The sequence below is a fragment of the Dreissena polymorpha genome, chromosome 4 (genome assembly GCF_020536995.1).
Source record: "Dreissena polymorpha isolate Duluth1 chromosome 4, UMN_Dpol_1.0, whole genome shotgun sequence".
In the NCBI taxonomy this organism is placed as follows: Eukaryota; Metazoa; Mollusca; class Bivalvia; order Myida; family Dreissenidae; genus Dreissena; species Dreissena polymorpha.
Window position 1 is genome coordinate 142,761,589 of NC_068358.1, and position 23,622 is coordinate 142,785,210.

Genomic DNA, 23,622 nt, shown 5'->3' on the forward strand with positions numbered 1-23,622 from the left:
ATAAGCCTGTGCAGTCAGCACAGGCTAATCAGTTATGTCCCTTTCCGCCAAACTTCATTTTTGCTAAGAAGAGCGTTTCTTGAAACGAAAAATATCATAAAAGCGGAAAGTGTTTTCACTGATTAGCCTGTGCGGACTGCAAATGCTAATCTGGGGCGACACTGTACGCACATGCATTTAACCCATTTTTCACAGAACACGGCCCAAATGCAATGTACAAATACGAAAACAATCATCCTTCGTTACATTAAGCATGCGATATGGGTATTAAAATCGCTTGTTCGCATTGACTGGCTTGATGAATATGTCAATAAAAATATCTTCAACAGCGCTACGATAAACCTTTCCAACTAATGACAATCTTTGCAGATGGTGATAACTTGATCCATATTGATCCATATTAATTGAATAGAAAACAATTAGCTGAATCTTAAAGATCTTTAATTTACAAAGAAGAAAAATGAGACCAAAGAATAAAGATAAACCCCCAACTCAAGCTCGACTGGTTAAAAGTATTCCAACTCTGAAAATAGTGTTGGAATGTGCGTAAATGGGAAACAACGAGAGCGTCGACGGCGTTGAAAGTCCATCGGCAAGATACCGGAAAATTTCTGCTGAAGTAAATGTAAAAGGAACAGTTTACCGAATGAAAATCTAAAAGGCTATCAAAAAGAAAAGGTTTTAGAATAATTACACGTAAATGAAACACTAAGTGGTGAACTATTTTAAACTATCCTATATCAATCGGAAAATCAGAAATATGTACTAAGGGAGCTTGGTATTTTGCAAGTTAATGTCCGGATGTTAATGTTATTTCAGTTTGGCTAGACGTTCATTAATGCTCTTTTTTTAATCATCACACCATTACTATTTACGATACTGAACGACCTTTTCATTCGGAATATATGGTCAAAGTTATATCTGTGTTTTTATTGTTTTGTTACTATTCATTATACTGTTACGATCGCTTCATTTTCATTTAATCAGAAAGGACAATTTGTTGTTGCTGTTGTGTTGCTGTTGTTATTGTTATTTTTAGCGACTTCGTTACACACGCAAAATACTACAAGCACACTATATTTGTGAGCACACATTCTGCAGTTTGTAATCCTTATTTAAATTATTAAAATAATTTCAAATAATATGCAAAATAATTTGAAGATTAATATCATAATACTGTAATTTGACCACTTCTCTTGCCGCCCCAAATCGCAAGGTAAATGTTTGCCGTCACAATGTTTAACCATATTACAGCCCTGAACAACTCGACAGTCTTCTGCAAGGTTGACAGGTTTACTTACATTGATATCCTGCGAGTTGCAATATATTGCGTTAAAAAGAAATGCAAAACAGGTTTGTGCTGGAACGCTGGTTTATGCAAGTATATCTAGATAGGGAACAAATGGGAATTAGCGTGTTTATTAAAACAAAAGTCAACATTAAATTGATCGGAAACTGCTTATGCGTGTAACGTGTTCCTATTAAAAACTTGTATACCCGGTAAGTAAGATTGGCGGTTCTTGATGGAGATTGTATTTTTGAAAATACGAACATGGATTTAACCAGAAAATTAATTGTACTTAAATAAATACAAGTCCAAGATTGAGTCGACAATAACGTAAACGAGCTGAAAGTAAATAATAAAGGTACGGATAATAACTTCTTAAATCGTCAATAAATACTCCCTCCAACATATTGATATATCCATATACAAACTTTCCTAGTTTTATACATATATAGCCATAAATAAATCCTTAATTATTCGATAGAGTTTATTAACGAGGGATCGAACAAATAGCCCCCAACGTTTATTGCATAATTTCTCATATCTCTTACAGTTTGACACAAGTTTTTTTTTCAAATAGGTATTACTGTTGAAGGATGCACTATACAGTATTCATAATTCAGGTTGAAGCCTGTACGTATCTTAAAGCATGAGCTTTCTTTTCACTTTCATAAAGCCTCTCATTGCCAACAACGAACTCCAATACCCCTTATTGCCGTTAAAAACATGTAAGACATTAGGAAAAGTAATGTTGAGGATTATCCTTCATTTTAATATCTTTTAAATTTTAGGGTTCCTTCTTCTAATTTTCAGACACATAACATGTACATGCAAAACCTTAAACATTTTAAAACGTCTAACGCGCTTCTTTTTTTTCAAGCGACTGAATTCCTAAAAGGTTTTAAAAGATGTAGGACAGAACATACAACTAAGAGCTTATTCAAAAGCTGATATTTGACTAGCAAATATCTACGTCATATGCAAATATTTTAAACTTTGTTGTAAAGTGTGTTTTAGCAACGCCAGCGGATACACTTCACCTATCAATAGACCACCAGTTCAACCGCCTCAGGCAATCGTTAGCAGGGTTTATTGAATATGATATATACCAGAGATCAACATTTTGCAACGTATAGCCCATTCATAAAGTTCTCACTAAACACAGTGATTAAGACATTTTCATTTCTTACCGTAAAGAAACTTTCCTCTTAACGTTCTCAGTCATATATAACAACCGACCTGCTCTCGACATTTCAGTGATTTCGAATAATTAATATTAACCTTCATTCACGTTGAATAGTCGTTCGGTTTGAAGTTCATCTGAGAACAAACCCGATAAACTGATATACACATACATACAGCTTAATACAATTGCCTGTGTGAAAAAAAAAGATAATATCTTTGACAGCGATTAAATCAATGACGCAGACATTCGCACGCATACAAAAACATGTGACCTTTAATAATTTTTTTTCGCGAATACTAGTATGTATGTTGTCAAGAAAACTCATTTAATAATCGCAATGAGCTATCTGACATTTGTGCATTACATCCTCCTGAAGTTTGCATTACATCCGCTTGAATGTTGCAGTACATCAAACCGAAGTTTGCATTACATCCGCTTGAATGTTGCATTACATCGGACTGAAGTTGCATTACATCCGCTGGAATGTTGCAGTACATCCGCCTGAAGTTTGCATTACATCCGCTTGAATAGTGCCGTACATCCGACTGAAGTTGCATTACATCCGCTGGAATGTTGCAGTACATCCGCATGAAGTTTGCATTGCATCCGCTTGAATGTTGGAGTACATCCACGTGAAGTTTGCCTTACCCGCTTGAATGTTGCAATACCTCCATCAGAAGTTTGCATGACATCCGCTTGAATGTTGCAGTACATCCACCAGAAGTTTGCATTACATCCGCTTGAATGTTGCATTACAGCCACCTTAAGTTTGCAGTACATCCGCCTGAAGTTTGTACTACATCCGATTGAATGATGCATTTCTACCGCCTGAAGTTTGCATTACATACGCGTGAATGTCTAACAGCGTGCTGACACCTGTTATGCAGAAGAACAATCGAGTTTATTATAAAGGCGACTTATATATATTTCGAATATCAATTGTATTACGTTAAAAGCAAGTGTTTGTGCTAGAACGCTGGCCTATGAAAAACCTTTTATTTTAATCATGTGTGTATGTCATACAAATATACCACATTACATTTTGTTAGTACGAAAGGTGAAAAACAAAAGGGAATGCAATAGTTTAACGAAAAAATATATAAGTGCTCATAATGCAATACAAAAATAATTGTTGAATGTAAGAACACAGCCGCTCTGGCTAATATAAAAGGATGCCATACATTCTAATGATTAAGATGTTGGGTGAATAACTGTGTTACCATGTCGTTATTCCTATATGTGATACGATAGCTTCAAGCTAAGTATACGGCTAGCATTTTTGCCAAACATGATGCTGGTTCTGAATAATTTTAAATTTGACCAATCCAGTAGGAGAATAGTATTCATTCGGGTCAACTTGCGGGAATTTCTCTTACATGTTATTGGCTGTTGATAAAGGTCAAAATCTTTGTTAGACGTGCAAGCTGAAAAAAAGGCGTGCGATACACATTAAGGTCAGGTACACATTCCCAAAACATCTAAAAATGATTTTACTGTTGTTATGTAACCGCGGTAATACATTGAAAGCCCGAATATAAATCAATAGCTGCGGTTATGTAACTTCGGTTTCAATTCGTACAATCCGTTAAAAATGTTCAGGTCAATAAAGATTGCACATACTTGGTTTTCATAATTCGGTGACAATGCGGATTTTTTTTTAGAGATTTACATATGTTTTGTTCAATAAAATATACCGTACAAAAACGTAACTTTTGTTTATTTTAATTTCTTAAATAGTAAATATGCTTCGGCTATAGCTTAAACAACGATAGAGCAGTAGCCTGTTTTTCTGTTTATCATACCTCTATGTCCCTTTTTTGAGACATATAATGAGAAATAAATACCGCTACGACGCTGCATTTTATTTTTTTTACAAATGACAATGATGTTTGACGCCTGACGTCTTATTAGAATGACGTTATGAGCACTTGCGCCTAATATTTGTAAAATACGTTATTCGCTGTTTCTGTTGCTTTGTGTGTCTGGAATATATAACATCTTCTTATCAAATTGTTTGCTTTGTTTAATATGATTTTATTTTACCAGAGTTGATACAACATGTTATGAGTTATCATATAATATACTTAAAAACATAGTAATAGGCAAAAATCAAATGTTTATGAAAATAATGCTACTTTTCTATACGTCATAAGGCATTTTATTATTTAGACTGTTACGAATAGACGCGTTTAATGTCCAAAAGGTATTTTAATACACGGTCTATGTTAATTTCACCAACAACATCAATTGGTACACAAGAGAAATCAGATAAATAGAGAATAACAGGTTACTGCCTGATATTTTTGTAATATTTCAGGCAAGGCTTAGAATAATATAACGGCGAGGCTTGCCGAGCCTTTATTTTGTTCGTTTGTTCGTGGTGTGTTTACAATCTTGTTGAAACATGCACAGTTTACCGAAGTGCCGAACGGGTTAGCAAAATAGCTGATATTCTGAAACAAAAACAACATTCTATGATCAATTTACAGACACAGCAACGCGCATGGTGGTCTAATAAGTGTACATAAAGGTATGCATGCAGATACATAACAGAGCACATTTCAAAGGGGTCCAGTGGTTACAAGATCTATATAGACTGAAATACTCAATAATTAACGACACTTTATTTGAAAACACACCGGTCAGGTGTTAAATATTTGGTGAGTAACATAATATGGTGGAACTCTACAAAGTGTGTCAAAATGTCACTGTGTTCGAAGTTGGCATTGCCCAAGTGTTCACCGTTGTCGTTATATGTATTAAATTATTATAATAAGTCAACTATTTTGTGAAATATAAGTTTAAACTCTTAATATGCTTAGGAGTGTTTCTGTCGGTGTACAGCAACCACTCATAAATTTACTATAAACTCATAATGTCAGGTTTGCTTGATTATAAATGTCCAAAACATAATAAACATACGTCAGAACCTTTTTATACATATGTCTGAATGCACCCTGGCCAAAGCAGCGAGCGAAATCAAATATTAACACCTCTTCTTTGTCTCATCCAAATCAATCTGAACCACCTAATCCCCCCCCACACAGTACCCGCAATCACAGCAATGACTGTCTCCGCAATCACAACACAGCAATTGTTGTCTCCGCAATCACATCCCCCAAAATCGCAGCAATTGCTGTCTCCGCAATCACAACACCCGTCGTTTCCTCCTCCACTTTCGCTGTCCGCACCGCAGAAGCAGCAGCATGCGAGGCACAAAAGGCAGCTATCGTCACTTGTGTCATACACGTTAACGTTTTTCCTCTTCTTTTGCTCTTTGATTGCAAACACGGCGGCGTCTTTCCTCTTTTTATTTTAGCTCTTTCTTTTCACACACCGGCACGTTACTGGGGGAAACAGCCACTTCCGGTTGTGACGTTACTACAGCCTCTGCCATCTTGCTTATTTGAAGAACTGGAAACAGACAAAAAGGACAAGCAGTGATAATGTAAATATGAATACCAACTGACATGAGCCACTAAGGTATGATTTCTTTAAAATTTGTGTTATAAATTAAACATAAGACTTGCCCATACCAAGTGTAAATTTGCTGATGAACAGTTTTAGTTTCGCAGACAACTGGATTATATTGTACAATAACTACCAACTGACTGCAAACATCGTTACAATACATGTGGTACACATGACACCCACCCACGGTATAATGTAGTGCAATAACACACAAAGGTGACCCAAAAGCTTTCGTCAGTGTGTGAATATTCATGTGCATGGAATAGTTAACATGTGTAGGTCCGCGGGATTATTTTAGGTTTCGAAAAAGGTCAAAACACAGATCGGTCATCAAGCACTTACGTCATTGAATGGTATACCATTGGTCAACAGTCATCTTACGAGCGCACGTCCGCTCAAATACGCTATGCACCACTCAATATAGATCTTGAGATAGCCAATATATAGTACTATACATATCAACGACTATATACGGTTTTAACATCAAACTTTAATTTGATCTCAAATGTATGCATGAATAAAAACGAGCAATGTTAACTTTAATTATTTTTTTCTTTTATTGTTTACCTCTGTTGAACGAAATTTAAGTACAGCAACGTTAATGCCGTTAACAGCACGATTTCTCGAATTGGATTCCGACCTAAACAAGAGGGTCAGAAAGGCCCAAAGTCACTCACATGCGATACAAGAAACTGACGTGTTCAATGAAGCCCCAAAAATAAATAAGTTTCAAGAAGAATGAAATATAAATGTAACTTTTAGATTGCTTACAAGGTTTTACTATAGACATATAAGGACAAATTGCTCGCCCCCTGGCGGCAATGTTTTTCAACAGACCAGAACCATTTTCAAACTCATCTAAGATATCATTAAAAACAAATTTCCAGAACAAGTACAATGAATATATGATAATTAATGTTGCTTTTAGAGTGTTAACAAGTTTTTACAAAAGCCATATCAGGAAAAATGCCCCGACTCCTGGCTGCAACGTTTTTCAAAAGACTAGAACCATTTTCGAACTAATCCAAGATATCATTACAGCTAGAGGGCCTGAAAGGACGAAATTCGCTCACCTCAGATACAAAGAAACTGTTCTGTGTAGCCCAAAATATCATTACAACAAATGGTCTCATGAAGCTTGGACTTTACACGTGACTTTGAGATTGTTTTACAAAAGCCATACAAGGTAAATTGCCCCCCCCCCCCGCTGGAGGCCATGCTTTTCAAATAACCGGACCCATTTTCAAACTCGTCTAAGATATCATTGGGACAAATTGTCTGACCAAGTTTCATGAAGATCGGACGATAAATTAGGCCTCTAAAGGGTAAACAAGGTTTAGCTTAAGCCATAAAAAGCCATTTAAGGAAAAATGCACGGCCCTAGTGGCAATGTTTTTCAAGCAACCGGAACCATTTGCGTACTCATTCAAGATGTCATTGGGACAAATCTTTTGATTAAGTTTCATGATGATCGGACAATACATGTGGCCTCTAAAGTGTTAACAAGGTTTTACTATAGCCACATTAGGAAAAATGCCTCGTCCCCTGGCGCCATGTTTTTCAACCAACCGGAACCATTTTCAACATAGTCCAAGATATCATAAGAACAAATCTTCTTACCAAGTTCCATGAAGATCGGACAATAAATGTAGAATCTATAGTATTAAAAAGGCAAATGCTGACGCCGCGCAATGCAGGACGGCCAAAGGCGTTAATAAAAGCTCACCATGAGAACATTGTTCTCAGGTGAGCTAAAACATGTTCTAACAAGTTTAATATAGACTGGACAATAAATGTGACATTAATAGTGATAAAAAGGTTTTCTTCAGCCATATAAGAAAACATGCCCTAACAATAAGCGGTCATGTTTATCAACAAACCAGAACCATTTTCGAACTCATCCAAGATACCATCAAAACAAATGTGCTGACCAAGTTTCATGAATATTGTACGACAAATGTGATTTCTAGAGTGTTAATAAGGTTTAACTTAGCGATATAAGGACAAAATGACCAGCCCCTAGCAGCAATGTTATTCAACTAAACGGAACCATTTTAAAACTCATCCAATATATAATTGTAACAAATAATCTGACCAAATGTCATGAAGATCGAACAATAAATGTGGCTTTAATAGTGTTAACAAGATTTTACTATAGTCATATAAAGAAAAATGCCACACCCCTGACGTCAATTTTTCTCAACCAACCGAAACCATTTTTGAAATCGTCAAAAATATAATTGGGACAAATCTTCTGATCATGTTTCATGGAGATTGGACAATACATGTGGCCTCTAGAATGTTAAAAAGGTTCACTATAGCAATATAAGGAAAATATCCCGCCCCTTGCGGTAATGTTTTTTGACAAAACGGTACCATTGTCGAACTAGTCCTATATGTCATTAGGAAAAATATTCTAAGTTTTTTGAAGATCGGACAATAAATGTGGGCTCTAGAGGGTTAACACATGTTTTTACTATAGCGATGTCAGGAAAAATTTCACGCCCCATGGCAGCATGTTTTTCGACAAATCGGAACCATTTTCTCGGACAATAAATGTTGCCTCTAGAGTGTTAAAAAGTCAAATGTTGACGCTGCACGACAGACAAAATGCGATCACAATAGCTCACCAACAGCAAATTGTGCTCAGGTGAGCTAAAAATGTGAAAGTTTTGTATGAACAGTCTTCAAGAAATGTGTGGATTTTCTTATAACGTCTTTTTACATGAATGAGTTGTCCATTGTACAAATGACAATTATTTTCAATTTTATCTATAATTGTCTTTATTTTCATGTATCACTTTTTCAGTTTTATGCACTTATTTAATTATATTGTTTTATCTGTTTTAAGAAATAATACATAAGATAGTAAATACTTACTTTAAGTTTCGGCGATGCTAAATTGTGTGGAGGAAAAAGTATATCTCTACTATCGTACGTAAAAACATCCCCAGGTTTGATTTTTGAGATAGAGGATAAGCCTATTTATTCCAAATAAACTCTTCCTTCTTTCATAATAACTTCCTCATGAGAAAGAATATTTATCGGTATGTTGATGTTCTATAGCCTTGCATACAGGAAATCATGTGAAACTATGAAATCACTTAAAACCACGATGTTTAGCTAACATCCACCGTTTAACGGCAACTTCCTCTCGCAAAACAAATCCCAAACCCAACTGAAAACTTTCGCCTATGCGGCAAAATACCCGCATTTTTAATCCTAAAACTCGCTTTGTGGAATGTTGGTTCTGAAAACAGCCGACTTCGTTATTGTTCTATCGCACAGTGTAATAAAGTACCTCATGTCATGTTTATTATATATTTGAGTAACAGTCATTTTTCTTCAGATTGTGTAAAATTGTTTTTTCTTTCTATTTTTAGTCGCTTATGTTTGTTACGAAGTGTATTGCATATTTGTGTATATAATGTAAATTGACAGGACAAGTCACATTTCATATGCACTTTTATATGCATATTAAATTAATGCTAGTATCTATAGAATACGACATATAGAAAATCTCCATTTAATATATGAAAATATACATGTATGTTCAAACTGTACACTTTAGTATGAACATATAAATGATACTTTATCAGATCATAGTTTATGTATCCTGGCATGGCATATTATTTCAGGTTGTTCTTTAAAGTTGCGTTACGTAGCATTCATATTTCCACACATTCAAATAACACATTTATATCCCATCGCGTTTTGTAGATGAAAAGTCTAACCACGATACTTCTCGATATACAATTAAAGTCAGTCTGTTATTAATTGTATAGAGGCATATGTCGTGAGCTTATTCAGACAATCAGAAACGGTCTCAAGACAGGCTGACTGCGAACTGAACTTGATATCATGCAAATTAAAATAACGTTTGAAAAAAAATGTTTGTGCTAGAACGCTGGGTTATGCTGAACCCGATAATTTTAAATGTTTGCATGTCAATATAAAACAAGATAATATTTCCTTTTGTAATAATATCTTTGTGGGAAACATCACCAAAAACATTGAGGCGTATCATTTATTACATACATAGCAGGTTAAGAGTTAAGTGTATTAATTAAACTCAGTAATATGCATCAAAACACATTTTCACTTGTGTGTGAGCCCTGAAAATGTTTATTTTTGAAATTGAATTTGTGGTTGTATGGTATTATAAAACGGTGTATGTTTTCAATTAGGCAGAGTGTATATTCAAATTATTTGGTAAATGATGCGATGACTATACAACATGCAATATATGAGCATTTAACTTTTTTTATTTCGCGGTCCGTTATAATTACCGGTACTCAGGTTTTTGCCTTATATTGGAGTTACAGTGCATGTAACATGTATCTTGACGACAGCTTTAAACGGGACATTCAAGCAAGGGCTAGTGTAATAACCGTTTTAAATAATGCAACAAACAATACATGCAATATATCGCATTGAAGACATTAAAAATGGTTACAAAATGGCTCATATTTTTCGGCGAAGCTGTTTAACCCATCTTTTCACCTTAGATGACCCTTTACATAACGTCAAAAGACCGAATGAATACACATTTATTCCATTGGCTGATGTGTGCATATGCACACAGAACATTGGCAACATCACCGCGTCTTTGTAGAAAAGGTTGTAACACTGTTCAGTGTAGGGAGATGAGGACAAACAGCTTTGCCCAGTTACTATTACGGATTTCAGGTAAATTCCATCCAAAGACATTCAGCTCTGGGTCAGTAAATCGTCAGGGGGAGACGGAATATACTATTAATAAACGCCATATGTTGATTACACACTATTGCTATCAAGATATCAATTCACACCAATTTTAGGGCAAGAAAATACTATAAAACCTATCGGAAAATGCCATTTGTCTTGTATTGTGATAGAAAGGATAATAATCTAGACACACATGTGTGCCGTATGGAGCCAGAAAAGACTACCAACGGTTTGCTATAAATAACACAGTGTGACTTGACTTTGCAATTTTATATTGCAAAGTATCGTGGTTTGATGATCCATTTACAAGAAGAAATCTTTTTTTTTTAAAGACCGGACAATCACATCCCCCACAATCGCAGTCCCCACAATCAAATCCCCCACAATCACAGCCCCCACAATCGCAGTCCCCACAATCAAATCCCCCACAATCACAGTCCCCGCAATCACAGCAATTGCTGTCTCCGCAATCACAGCAATTGTCGTTTCAGCTTCCATTTTCGTGTTCCGTACAGCAGAAGAAGCAGCACGAGAGGCACATAATGCAGCTATCGTCACGTGTGGTATACGCGTCGTCACTTGTGATATACACGCCATCGTTTGTCGTCGTCTTCTTTTGCTCCATGATTTCAAACACGGTGGCGTCTGTATTTTGCTCGTTGATATCAAACAACTGTTGTTATCAAACAACTGCACACTACTTGGAGCAACCACCACTTCCGGTTGTGACGTTACAACAACCTCTAACATCTTGTGTGATTGCAAAACTGAAAACATTCGAAAACAACAATGTTGTTTTATTCTCTTAGCAAGATTATTCCAACAAAATTCATTTACAACGTAAAATTGACCGGAATCAGGTTATACGATCCTTCTTCTGAAATTAATACCAAAACGATTATAAACTCCGCGATTAATTGAAGTAATGCAGGAAGCGCTATCGATTAAGTAAATATAAATACTGATATATGGATAAGTCACTAACGTACCAATAACGCATGATTTCCTTGAGATTTGTGTAAAAACATACTATTAGAATTGGTCTTGACAAATGTTAATTTATGAATGACAAGTGTTAGCTTCGCAGACAACTGAATTAGTTGGAAAAATAACTGCAAATACTCTCACACTAGTTGTTACTCGAAAACTGGTTTTCATCTAATGTACATGTGTTTCGAATTTCAATGACCTAAATCCACTGGATAATTAATTGTAGTTCAAAATAAGGTGGCCTCGAAGATTTTGTTAGTTTGTGAATATTGACGAAACACAAGTGCTAATTACAGTTAACATGTATATGTTCCTCGGGTTTGGTTAAATTGTGAACAAGGTTCGCTCTTAATACGCTATGTACAACTAAATGTACCCGGTAGATCTCGTAGTACACATAGTAGCGACTATACACATATACGGTATTAAGAAATCACCTTCTCAAATGGTTGAAAATGCTTTTTAATATGAGTACCTAGTTTTCTGCTTGTTTTAAACTGTGAGGTCCTTTGAGTTTTCTATAAGTCAGCACTGGCAGTTAAACGACTAAATTGTATTCTAAACTTGAATATATCCATTAATTAGTTCTCCTGTGTGTGAAACAATACCAAAATAGCTGGGTGTTCAAACGCAAATATGAGAGGAATTAAAAACAAAGTATTTGTTGACATTTAAAAATGAATACATGAACGACAAAGTGTTAGACGATTGTAATGTAATTTACCTCTGTTCAGAAGAAAAGTTCCCAATTAACGCGGCTCACACTAAAGTAATGAGATTCGTTATCGCCATGTTCAGTCATCATAAAATGCAAACAAACCATCATTGTTCGGATATGACACGAAAGATAATAACTTCCTCATGAAAAGGAACAGTTACCGGTATGTTGTTTTTCTATATAGCCTTGCATACAGGAAATCAATTGAAACTATGAGATCACTTAGAACCATGTTTCCCCCCATGAAATGTGTGGAAAGTAAACTGCGTCTTAACCAAATATCAACATACCATATGTTTGATGTTGAAGAAATAAATTCATAATTAAACATGTGAGGACACTTATGATGTGATCTCACGTAGTAAAATTTGTATTTACGAACACTTTTATGTGATTTAATATACGTGCAATTCATAAAAAAACATTTCATACGGTGTATATTCGACTAAGCCGGCCGGGTTGATGTTGGATTTGTTTTCCAATTTTTGGAATGTGTCGTATAAAAGTGATTATGACTCAAAATATGATGGTATTTATGTCAAAGAAGCAGAACATTTGGTCAAAATCGGTCAAGAAATGCCCAAAATCAGTACAAAGATAGGGCTTTTCAATTTACAGAAATGATCTAAATTAAAACACGCGCGGGTCACATGTACAACCACGTGATTCGCTCGAGGCATGGGCTCGCCTGAAGAATGAAAATAAATGCACAGACTCGGAGCACAGGTGTTGGGCGCTTGGCAAAGTCACCTAAACATTATCCATATGTCATAAAACAACAGTTTTCATCATTTTGACAAAAATAATAATATATATATATATATATATATATATATATATATATATATATATATATATATATATATATATATATATATTCCGCATATATATATGTGTGTTCCATAGCTGGGATATTGCGATAGTTTTACTCTTGTAAAAATCGGCACTGAACGTTCGGTCAGACGAGAGCCGGTTTGGCATTTCTACGAGTTCGAGAAGTGTTTTCTTGTAGTTTATGTTGGCAAGTAGCCGTTCGTGGTCATTTTATGTCACGAGGCAACCTTTCCCAACAAAATGGTACATAGTTTACGAAAATCGACCGCCATTTAGGCACTTAATGGCTTAAACATGTTGATGTAGGTAATTTTCCAGTGTTAAGAGATACCTATCCTGTATATATAGAATACATTAGAACTTTTTTTGGTAAAAATGATGAAAGAAAAGAATTAAGACACATTGATATTATTTAAGTGACTTGGCCACGCGCCCAACACCTGTGATTGAGTAATTTGTCTTTGTTTGGAAAAGCGCGGAAGTAGAATTCACGTCAAATTGGCGCTCACATGACCATAAGCGTGTATACGTCACAGGTTAATAATAGTCTTGAGGATTCCGTTATGTACATGATTAGGGTTCGTATTTTTTATGCTTTTGGCATTTTTTGACACAATTTTTGCGAAAATCAGTATCGAAGAGCTAAGCTTTAGAATGTATCTGACGAATACTGATCAATTCTGGTCAGTTGAGAAAACCAAATCGTTGTGAGAAATATCAACTCGGCCGGCTTTAAGTGATAAAATAACTCAACAATACTTAACCAGTTGTTTTTAGTTAAATAACTTAGAAACGTCAATTTACCTTCATTTCAAAGTAAGGATATACGCCGAATATCTTTTTAAAAGATATCTATTGTTTAAAGGGGCCTTTTCACAGATTTTGGCATGTTTTGAAGTTTGTCATTAAATGCTTTCTGTTAATAAATGTAAACATTTTCTCTAAAAAGCTCCAGTAAATAACCAAGAATACAATTTAGACTAGAAAAAAAGTAACCCTCAACAGGGCTCGGACCACTAACCCCTGGAGTCCTGGCGTAAAAAGTCTCCGACTTAGACCCTCGACCATTCTTCCGCATACAAAGTCAGATGTATTTTATACTATATATAAGCAGTCATCGTAATTTCACAAAATATAGCGACAACAACAGAACTCTCCAAATTATTCATTCGTTTCGCGTTGCAACGCTTTATAATTTTCAGGTTTTTAAATCGTCAAAAGATGCATATAATGTCTATATTAGATAAATTAGAATTGGTCTTGATAAATGTTTACTTGTGAATGACAAGTGTTAGTTTCGCAGACGAATGAATTAGTTGGCAAAATAACAGCAAATACTCTGACACTAGTTGTTACTCGAAAACTGGTTTCTGATGTACATTTGGATCAAATTACATTTACCTAAATCCACTGGATATATAATTGTTGTTCAAAATAAGGTGGCCTCGAAGATTTTGTTAGTTTGTGAATATTGACGAAACACAAGTGCACATTACAGTTAACATGTGTATGTTCCTCGGGTTTAGTTAAATTGAGAATAAGGTGTATTCATAATACGCTATGTACAACTAAATGTACCCGGTAGATCTCGTATTACACATAATAGCGACTATACACCTATACTGTATTCATAAAATGGGTACCTAGTTTTCTTCTCGTTTTAAACCTGTGTGTAAGTTTGAGTTTTCTATGAGTGTGCACTGGAGTTTAAAGGCCAAAATATATACTTAACTTGAATATGACCATAAATTAGTTCTACTGTGTGTGAAACAATACCCAAATAGTTGTGCGTACAAACGCAAATATGAGAGGAATTAAAAACAATGTATTTGTTGACATTAAAAAATGAATACATGAACGACAAAGTGTTAGACGATTGTAATGTAATTTACCTCTGTTCAGAAGAAAAGTTCCCAATTAACGCGGCTCACACTAAAGTAATGAGATTTGTTATCGCCATGTTCAGTCATCTACTACTACTACTACTGCTACTACTTCTACTACAACTACTTCAACTACTACTGTACTACTACTACTACTACTACTACTACTACTACTACTACTACTACTACTACTACTACTCCTACTCCTACTACTACTCCTACTCCTACTACTACTACTACTACTACTACTACTACTTCTACTACTACTTCTACTACAACTACTACTTCTACTACTACTACTATTACTACTACTACTACTACTACTACTACTACTACTACTACTACTACTACTACTACTACTACTACTACTACTACTACTACTACTACTACTACTACTACTACTACTACTACTACTACTACTACTACTACTACTACTACTACTACTACTACTACTACTACTACTACTACTACTACTGGCACAGAAGGCAGCTATCGTCATTTGTGATAAACACGTCAACGTTTTTCCACTTCTTCTTTTGCTCTTTGATCCCAAACACGGCGGCGTCTTTCTTCTCTTCATTTTAAGGCCATTAATAATTAACGTTAATCAGGTCACGCCATCGATTAAGTAAGTATGAATACCAATTGGAATGAGTAACTTACGTTTTATTTCTTGAAAATTTGTGTTATAAATTAGTATTGCTTACACCATAACAACAGTGGTTTGTCGAAAACGGGTTGTCAATTTGTTAACAGGTTGTACAAATAACAAGAAATATCTTTTAAAAAAGATATACGGCGTTGAATGTGGTTGTGATTGATGAAAGATAAAGAGTTATATCAATGAGACAGCAAATGCCTATTTCTGCGCAGTTCTTAGCATCATCACATGCAAATCAATTACGTTGCGCCAGATTTCGTGGCTTATTTAGCATTATTTGATATTATTGACCATATATCTATAGATATAGAACAGAAATACACAAGAAGAATGGAAATTAAATAAAAATATACGAGTCCATGGCCACACACGAATCAACCGTACATATTTGAAATATTTATGCGCGCGTTCTTCGAACAGACATAGAGGTTTTTCGGATATATTGCATATTGCTGGTCATAAACCTATAGATGCAAAACAGAAAACCAAAAGAAGAATGGAAGTGAAATTAAAACATATGAGTCAACCGGCCACACGCGAAGTATCCGTACATATTTTAAATATTTATACGCGCGTTCTTCGAACAAGCCTGTTTTAGTGGTTTGTCGGGCATTGCTATTTGATTCGATTATTAACAGTATCGCGCTCATGCTTAATACATTAGCCCATATGGTGGGATAATTCTTTTAATTAATCAAATATAATATTGATCGTGGTATTGTTGAAAACACATTAAGAATCTATTATTGACATACATTAATTATATCGCTGAATATCTTCATTTAACATATTTCTGGTCTAAAGAAAATTCCAGTTCACCTAGTTCACGCGATAGCGTCTATATTATATAACGATTATTTTACTGGCCGCGAACTGACCCTGAAACCTTGCGGGTTGGAATGAAATGCATTAAAGTGAGGCCACCCTTCTACTGCTGGTACGACGGCTTGTTGAAAACTTTATACTTTTACGTGTTACATGTTCAATTTCGAAAACAATTTAAAATGGTTTGGCCAAAACGAATATCAAGATAGGGAAAAAAACGATACTTTTATGAACTTAGATATACTAGTACACAGACAGGAATATGGAAGTTATTACTAAATATGAGAACATAGTCTTTAAGTACAAACGGTCTAGCGCTGGCAATCCTCTGAAAATGAAAGGTGCACGCAAAAACTGTATTGATGTCAAGAGTTGAGTGTAAAACTGTTCTATCTATCAATATAAAGAAGTGAAAGCCTTTTCATTAGAGATAAAATTGTTTCATGCTGAACACGCAGTAAAAACAGTGTTACAAAGACGCGGTCATGTTTCCAATGTTCTGGTGGCATGCTCACATCAGCCAATGGAATAAATGAAGTGTATTCATTCGTGCCTAGCCGCGGGAAATTTTATTTGAATTTTATTGGACACTTACAAAGGTCAGGTAAGGTCAAAAGTGACGTTGAACAGCTACGCCGATAAATATTTTATTCACATACCATAATATTATCCCCGAATATCTGCAAGAAAGATATTTCTGGTCATGTTCACCGGGTTAACGCGATAGAGTTTATATAATGAGTCATGTACTGACCGGGAACTGAACTTTATACCTTGCGAGATGGAATGCAATGCTTTAAAAAGAGGTCAAGATTCCACTGCTGGAACGACGGTTTGTTTAAAGCTTTGTATTTTTACATGTTTTTTTCGGTGTTTCGAAATCAATTGAACATATTTTGGTCAAAACGAATTTCAGGATAGGGAACAACAATATTTTATATGGTCTAAAATATGCGTGATCAAAGCATGCAATACGGTCGTAATAACTAAATATGAGAACACAGCCTTTAAGTACAAACGCTATGGCGCTGACAATCTTCTAAATGTAAAGGGCCACACACAAACTGTATTGATGTCGTTAGTTGGGTGTAAAACTGTTCTATCCCTCAAGCCTTTTTATAAAAGTAAAGTAGATTCATGCTGAACATGCATTTAACATCGTTACAAAGACGCGATCGTGTTGCCGATGTTCTGTGAAATTATGCTCAAATCAGCCAATGGAATAAATGAAGTGTATTCATTCGGATCTAGCCGCGGGAAATTTTATTGGACACTTACAAAGGTCAGGTAAAGTGAAAAGCTGGGTTAGACAGCTCCGCCGAAAAATGACCCACATCCACGTGATTATGTAGTGTTATTCAAACTAAGTCGCGTTCTGAGAAAACTGGGCATAATGCATGTGCGTAAAGAGTCGTCCCAGATTAGCCTGTGCAGTTCGCACGGGCTAACCAGGGACGACATTTTCCGTTTGTATGGTATTTTTGTTAAAAGGAAGTCTCTCCTACACGAAAATCCAGTTAAGGCGGAAAGTGTCGTCCCTGATTAGCCTGTGCGGACTGCACAGGCTAATCTGGGACGACACTTTACGCACATGCATTAAACCCCGTTTTCTCAGAACGCGACTCATATATGAGAGTCAATAGTTTCAAGATCAACCATCGGCTAGCATCGTTGAAAAACACTTTGCTGAATCTATATACTATTCATTTTTTCAATTCAGTAGCACAATTGTCTAGAACATTTTATTGGCTGTTGATCAAGGTCAAAAAAGATATAAACATGGACAGCTTCGTGGCAAAAAGACTACATCCTTCTCTTGCTATAGCAGAGACTAGAAAAACATTGTCTATTCTTCATTTTGATAAATTTTCCAGGATTTGAACCAATCACAAAAAAGTATTTTATCCAAATTGTGTTAATGATAAAGTATGCACACATGTTTATTGTTAAAGGCTTATGGAATATACTAAGACAACCATTTTTCTGCAATATAACTTTAAATTCTTAATTTAATAAGGATTGTTTGTTTTTGGTTGGCGTATTTCCACTTTTAATTTCACTACATACTGCTCATGTCATGTTGGCCTTAGAAATTGCCATCACAACACAATAACCATCTTACATAAGCTCATATTTATCCGCATGCCTGAGCTTATCCTGGCCGAGGTAGCTAGCGAAAGCAAATATTAACATATCTTTTTCGTCTCATCCAAAGCAGTCTGAACAATCACATCCCCCACAATCACAACCCCCACAATCGCAGCAATTGCTGTCTCCACAATCACAACACTCGTCGTTTCCTCCTCCACTTTTGTTGTCCGCACAGCAGAAGCAGCAGCATGCGAGGCACAGAAGGCAGCTATCGTCACTTGTGGTATACATGTCAACATTTTTCCTCTTCTTTTGCTCTTTGGTTTCAAACACAGTGACGCCTGTAGTTTGCTCGTTCTTTTCAAACAATTGCACATTACTTGGGGCAACCACGCCTTCCGGTTGTGAAGTTACGACAACCTCTGTCATCACGCCTGATTGCAAAACTAAAAACATTAGAAAACCACATTGATGCATTTTTCTCCAAGCACGTTTATTCCAACTAAATTCATTTTCAATATAAAATTGACCGGAAAAAAGTTATACTATGCTTCTTTTGAACTTAAGACCAATCCTATAACAAACACCACGACCAATGGAACGTTTACAGGAAACGCCATCGATTAAGTTAATATATACTATAAGTATAAGTCACTAAGTATCACTTACGTACCACTAACGTATGATTTCCTTGAATTTTGTGGAAAAAAATAAATAAAATTTAGAGCTTTGTCACAGACGTGACGAATACCTCCACATGCCACATTGACACAGAATAATTTGCATGTTGCCTTCACAAAAAAACAGCGGCCACCATGCTCAATGTTTAAAACGCACTAAGTGACCCTGTGACGCAGTGACCTAGTTTTGGACATGGCATGACCCATATTCGAACTTGACCAAGATATCATCATTTACAACAAAGGACCAAGTTTGGTGAAGATAGGATGAAAACAACTTGAACTAGAGAGCGGACACTGAATATGGACCGACCGTCTAACAGACCGACAGACAGACAAGCTCACTCCTATATACCCCTCTAAACTTCGTTTGTGGGGGTATAATAAACTTGTTTATGACAAGTGTTCATTGTTAATGACAAGTGTAAGTTTCGCAGACAACTACATTATTTGGCAAAATAACTGCAAATCGACGGCAAATACTCCTTCAATAGTAGTTACTCGAAAACTGGTTTTCAGCTAATGTACATGTGGTTTATATAACACTGACCTTAACCCACTGGATAATGTATTGTTGTTCAAATTATGGTGATATAAAAGCTTTTTTGTAAGAGTGTGATTATTAATAAAACACAAGTTAAAAGAACAGTAAACATGTGGATCTTCCACGGCTTTGGCTAAATTATTAATAAGGTTCTCTCATATACGCTCGCTATGCGCAACTAAATGTACCCGGTAGATCTTTTGATACCGGAAGTTAACACATTATAGCGACTACACATCTATACGGTTTTCATATCAACATTTTATCATATCTAATACGGATGCATGGATATAAAAGATAAATGTTGAATAAAATATATTAATTATCTTATATACTTTCCATTCATCGGATGTTGTTTACTTAAACACAATTCAAAACGATTATATTAAGGACGTCACATACGTTTTATCGTACTTATTGCTCAACCAAAAAATGTGAGTCGTTTGACCAAATGTACAAACACGTATGGATTTCCTAGTAGCATGCTTGTCTTTTCGTACAGGCATGATTATTTTACTGTTCTAAGAAATTATATTCAAGTGCACAACAACACTATTTGTGGTGATTTTCTCGCATACAATCTTCTGAACGTTCATTCTAGTTATTTTTCTGTTTTGACAAAATATACCCAGAACTGTATACTCTCACTTAAAGTTTCGGCGATGGTTAATTGTGTGAGCGTGTTGTCCGAGATAGTAATCAAACAATTAATATAATTGATTCCATTTGGCCAATCCCTCATGAAAGTACGTTTATCAATATTTATCTCGACTGTCGAATAAAAACATCCAGGCTTTACTACAACAACAACAACAACACCAAAAACAACAACTACTACTACTACCACCACTACTACTACTACTACTACTACTACTACTACTACTACTACTTCTACTTCTACTACTACTACTACTACTACTACTGTTACTACTACAACTACTATTACAACTACTATTACTTCTACTACTGCTACTACGACTACCACTACCACTTTTACTACTTCTTTCACTACTACCACTTCCACTACTACTAACACTACAACAACAACAACATGAACAACAAACACTACTACCACTACTACAACTATTACTTCTAAAACAACAACTACTACAACTATGACTACTACAACTACTACTTCTACTACTTCTTTTACAACTGCTACTACTACTTCTACTACTACTTCTACTACTATTACTACTAATACTGCCACTTCTACTACTCCTCCTCCTCCTACTACTACTACTACCACTACCACTACTACTACTACCACCACTACCACTACTACTACTTCTACCACCACCACTACTACTACTTCCCACCACCACCACTACTACTACTACTACTACTACTACTACTACTACTACTACTACTACTACTACTACGCACCACCACCACCACCACCACCACCTACACCACCACCACCACCACCACCACCACCCACCACCACCACCACCACCACCACCACCCACCCCCCCACCACCACCACCACCACCACCACCCACCACCACCACCACCCCCTTCCACCACCACCACCACCACCACCACCCACCACCACCACCACCCCCACCCACCCACCACCACCACCACCACCACCACCACCACCACCACCACCACCACCACCACCACAACCACCACCACCACCACCACCACCACCACCACCACCACCACCACTTCTTTTCGCAAATTTTATAAAAACACTAAACAACACGAACACAAGATATACAAGTATATGCTTCTCAAACAGACGCCTCTTTCACACATGCATACAATCGGAATACCCATACGGATCACCATACTGTCTTTGTCTTATCATATATGACTAACAATCTGGTATTACATCTACCATTACAGATTCGTCTGTTTAACATGAATTTACAAAGGTGCATTATACTAGTACAGCGAAAGCAATGATCTTTATAATAATGATATTAAAATATGTTGCACAGGAAAAAAATAAAGTGCACTTACTTCCCAGTTTAATCCATAAATTTAACGATGATGTTTCAACTACACTGTTTACTTCGACACCGTTTATATGCGTCACAACAGGTGCGGGGATACAGTGCAATGAATATTTTACGGGTGAGTGTCTCTGCTCCCGGGTCTCTGCGTTATTATCTGAAGTATTTACTGTATCGATCGAAATTTGCACACTTTATCATATTCACAATACATTCGGGATATGATCGTAAGATTTAATTAACACGTTTCTAGGTTAGGCCGAAACAAATTGTTTTCGGTTAAAAAAACGTCGGTCGGTTAGTGTTAAAGGCTCTATAAAGGTGAAGATACGTAATTATTTACAGATTTTTAAATATTTTTTTCATATTTTATTTATAAAGGTTATCAAAAACAATAAATATATGCTATTGGACATAATAATAATGTCATATGTCAACGCTCTGAGGCTACACATCACGTTAGCTGCAAAAATGGAAACATCTACCAATTATGAAACGGGTTTATCTTCCATAATTCTTGACAACGTTGTACCTAAGCTGTGTTATTAGAAGTTTTTATGCAAGAGTAACTGAAATCCGGTAAAAATTAGACCAGTTGATATGCATAATAATTGGATTTGTGACCTTTATAGAGCCTTTAAAGGGGCCTTTTCATGTTTTGGTCAATTGACTATGCGAAGATCCAGCTGTTGGGTGTCTCGAAAACTGGAAAATTCATGGTCATAAAGACTGTACTCATTAGGCATATCGAATTTGTTTACGTGTGTCTATCACATTTATACGAAATCATTATCATATTCCAAAGGGATAAAAACATGTTTCGGTTATTCGTTTTTAATTTACGTCAGTACGTACATTTTTATTGATTGCCTGCTTACTATAACAGTATTCCACAGCGAATTCTGCATTTCTGATTCACTAAATAGAGTGTGTTGTATCTGGTAAAAAGTGTCGAGTAATCTGGAATCGAAGTGCCATTGTCTTTGAGATGATCGGTAAAACAAGTGTCCATTTGGCATCCGACTCTTAAAACATTTGAATTTTCTCAAATACGTTAGTTAACTAAAATTTAACATGTTGTAATATTACTGGACATATTGTTTTTTTTATTTCGATTAGTTGGCACGTTCTTTCTTTATTTCCAAGTATTTTTATTTTGCTGAAATACGTACTGATCATCGAATTCATAATGATTATCGATAGAATTTTATCTTTTTTATTATAATCCACTGTTTTTTCCACGAATTTTTTACTCCGTAATGCGAAGTAAAAAAATCATTTCAGATTTGGGCGTATTTTTGTGTGATGGCAGAGAACATATATGAGAGCACGGAACGACAACTCTGCGTGGAGATTGGTCAATTGGATCAACTCTGACCACGGTCAAGGAATGCACTATTACATTTGCACAGTCAATCGCTTGAGAAATCTTACATGAAATCGGAATAGTCAGATTTTTAATATTTTGTGTTTAACACAGCATGATATCTTCGACTACAATTGTTCAAATCATGTCTCTGGTCGCAAAACTAACCACGGCACAAGGGTCTCTTAATTTAAATTGACGTATACAGTGAACTGTACACGTCTTATCAGCTGCAACCTCAATGGTAAGGATTTTATATTTTGTGTTCGGCATTTTATGGTGATTTTCATATGGGGAAAAATTCACCCAACCTTCGGGTTACTTGATTTTATATGTATATTGCGGACACTTAAATCTGTTATTATACTTTCTAAGACTATATACAATCTGCGGCATTAGGCCCTCTTGTTTTCACATTGA

General features: G+C 35.8%; 3 long non-coding RNA genes across 3 annotated transcripts; all 3 read right to left on the bottom strand.

Annotated features, from left to right (window-relative positions):
• Nucleotides 1-4,965: 4,965 nt before the first annotated feature.
• On the bottom strand, nucleotides 4,966-9,118 carry LOC127879555 (uncharacterized). Its single transcript, XR_008049145.1, has 2 exons — nucleotides 8,823-9,118; nucleotides 4,966-5,885 (listed from the first exon to the last, which is right to left on the bottom strand). It is a non-coding gene; the product is annotated as an uncharacterized LOC127879555 (long non-coding RNA).
• A 1,904-nt stretch (nucleotides 9,119-11,022) lies between these two features.
• Nucleotides 11,023-12,498, bottom strand: LOC127879396 (uncharacterized). Its single transcript, XR_008049045.1, has 2 exons — nucleotides 12,364-12,498; nucleotides 11,023-11,416 (listed from the first exon to the last, which is right to left on the bottom strand). It is a non-coding gene; the product is annotated as an uncharacterized LOC127879396 (long non-coding RNA).
• A 4,980-nt stretch (nucleotides 12,499-17,478) lies between these two features.
• Nucleotides 17,479-21,990, bottom strand: LOC127877652 (uncharacterized). The gene is made up of 2 exons (XR_008048514.1): nucleotides 21,844-21,990; nucleotides 17,479-19,097 (listed from the first exon to the last, which is right to left on the bottom strand). It is a non-coding gene; the product is annotated as an uncharacterized LOC127877652 (long non-coding RNA).
• Nucleotides 21,991-23,622: the final 1,632 nt, after the last annotated feature.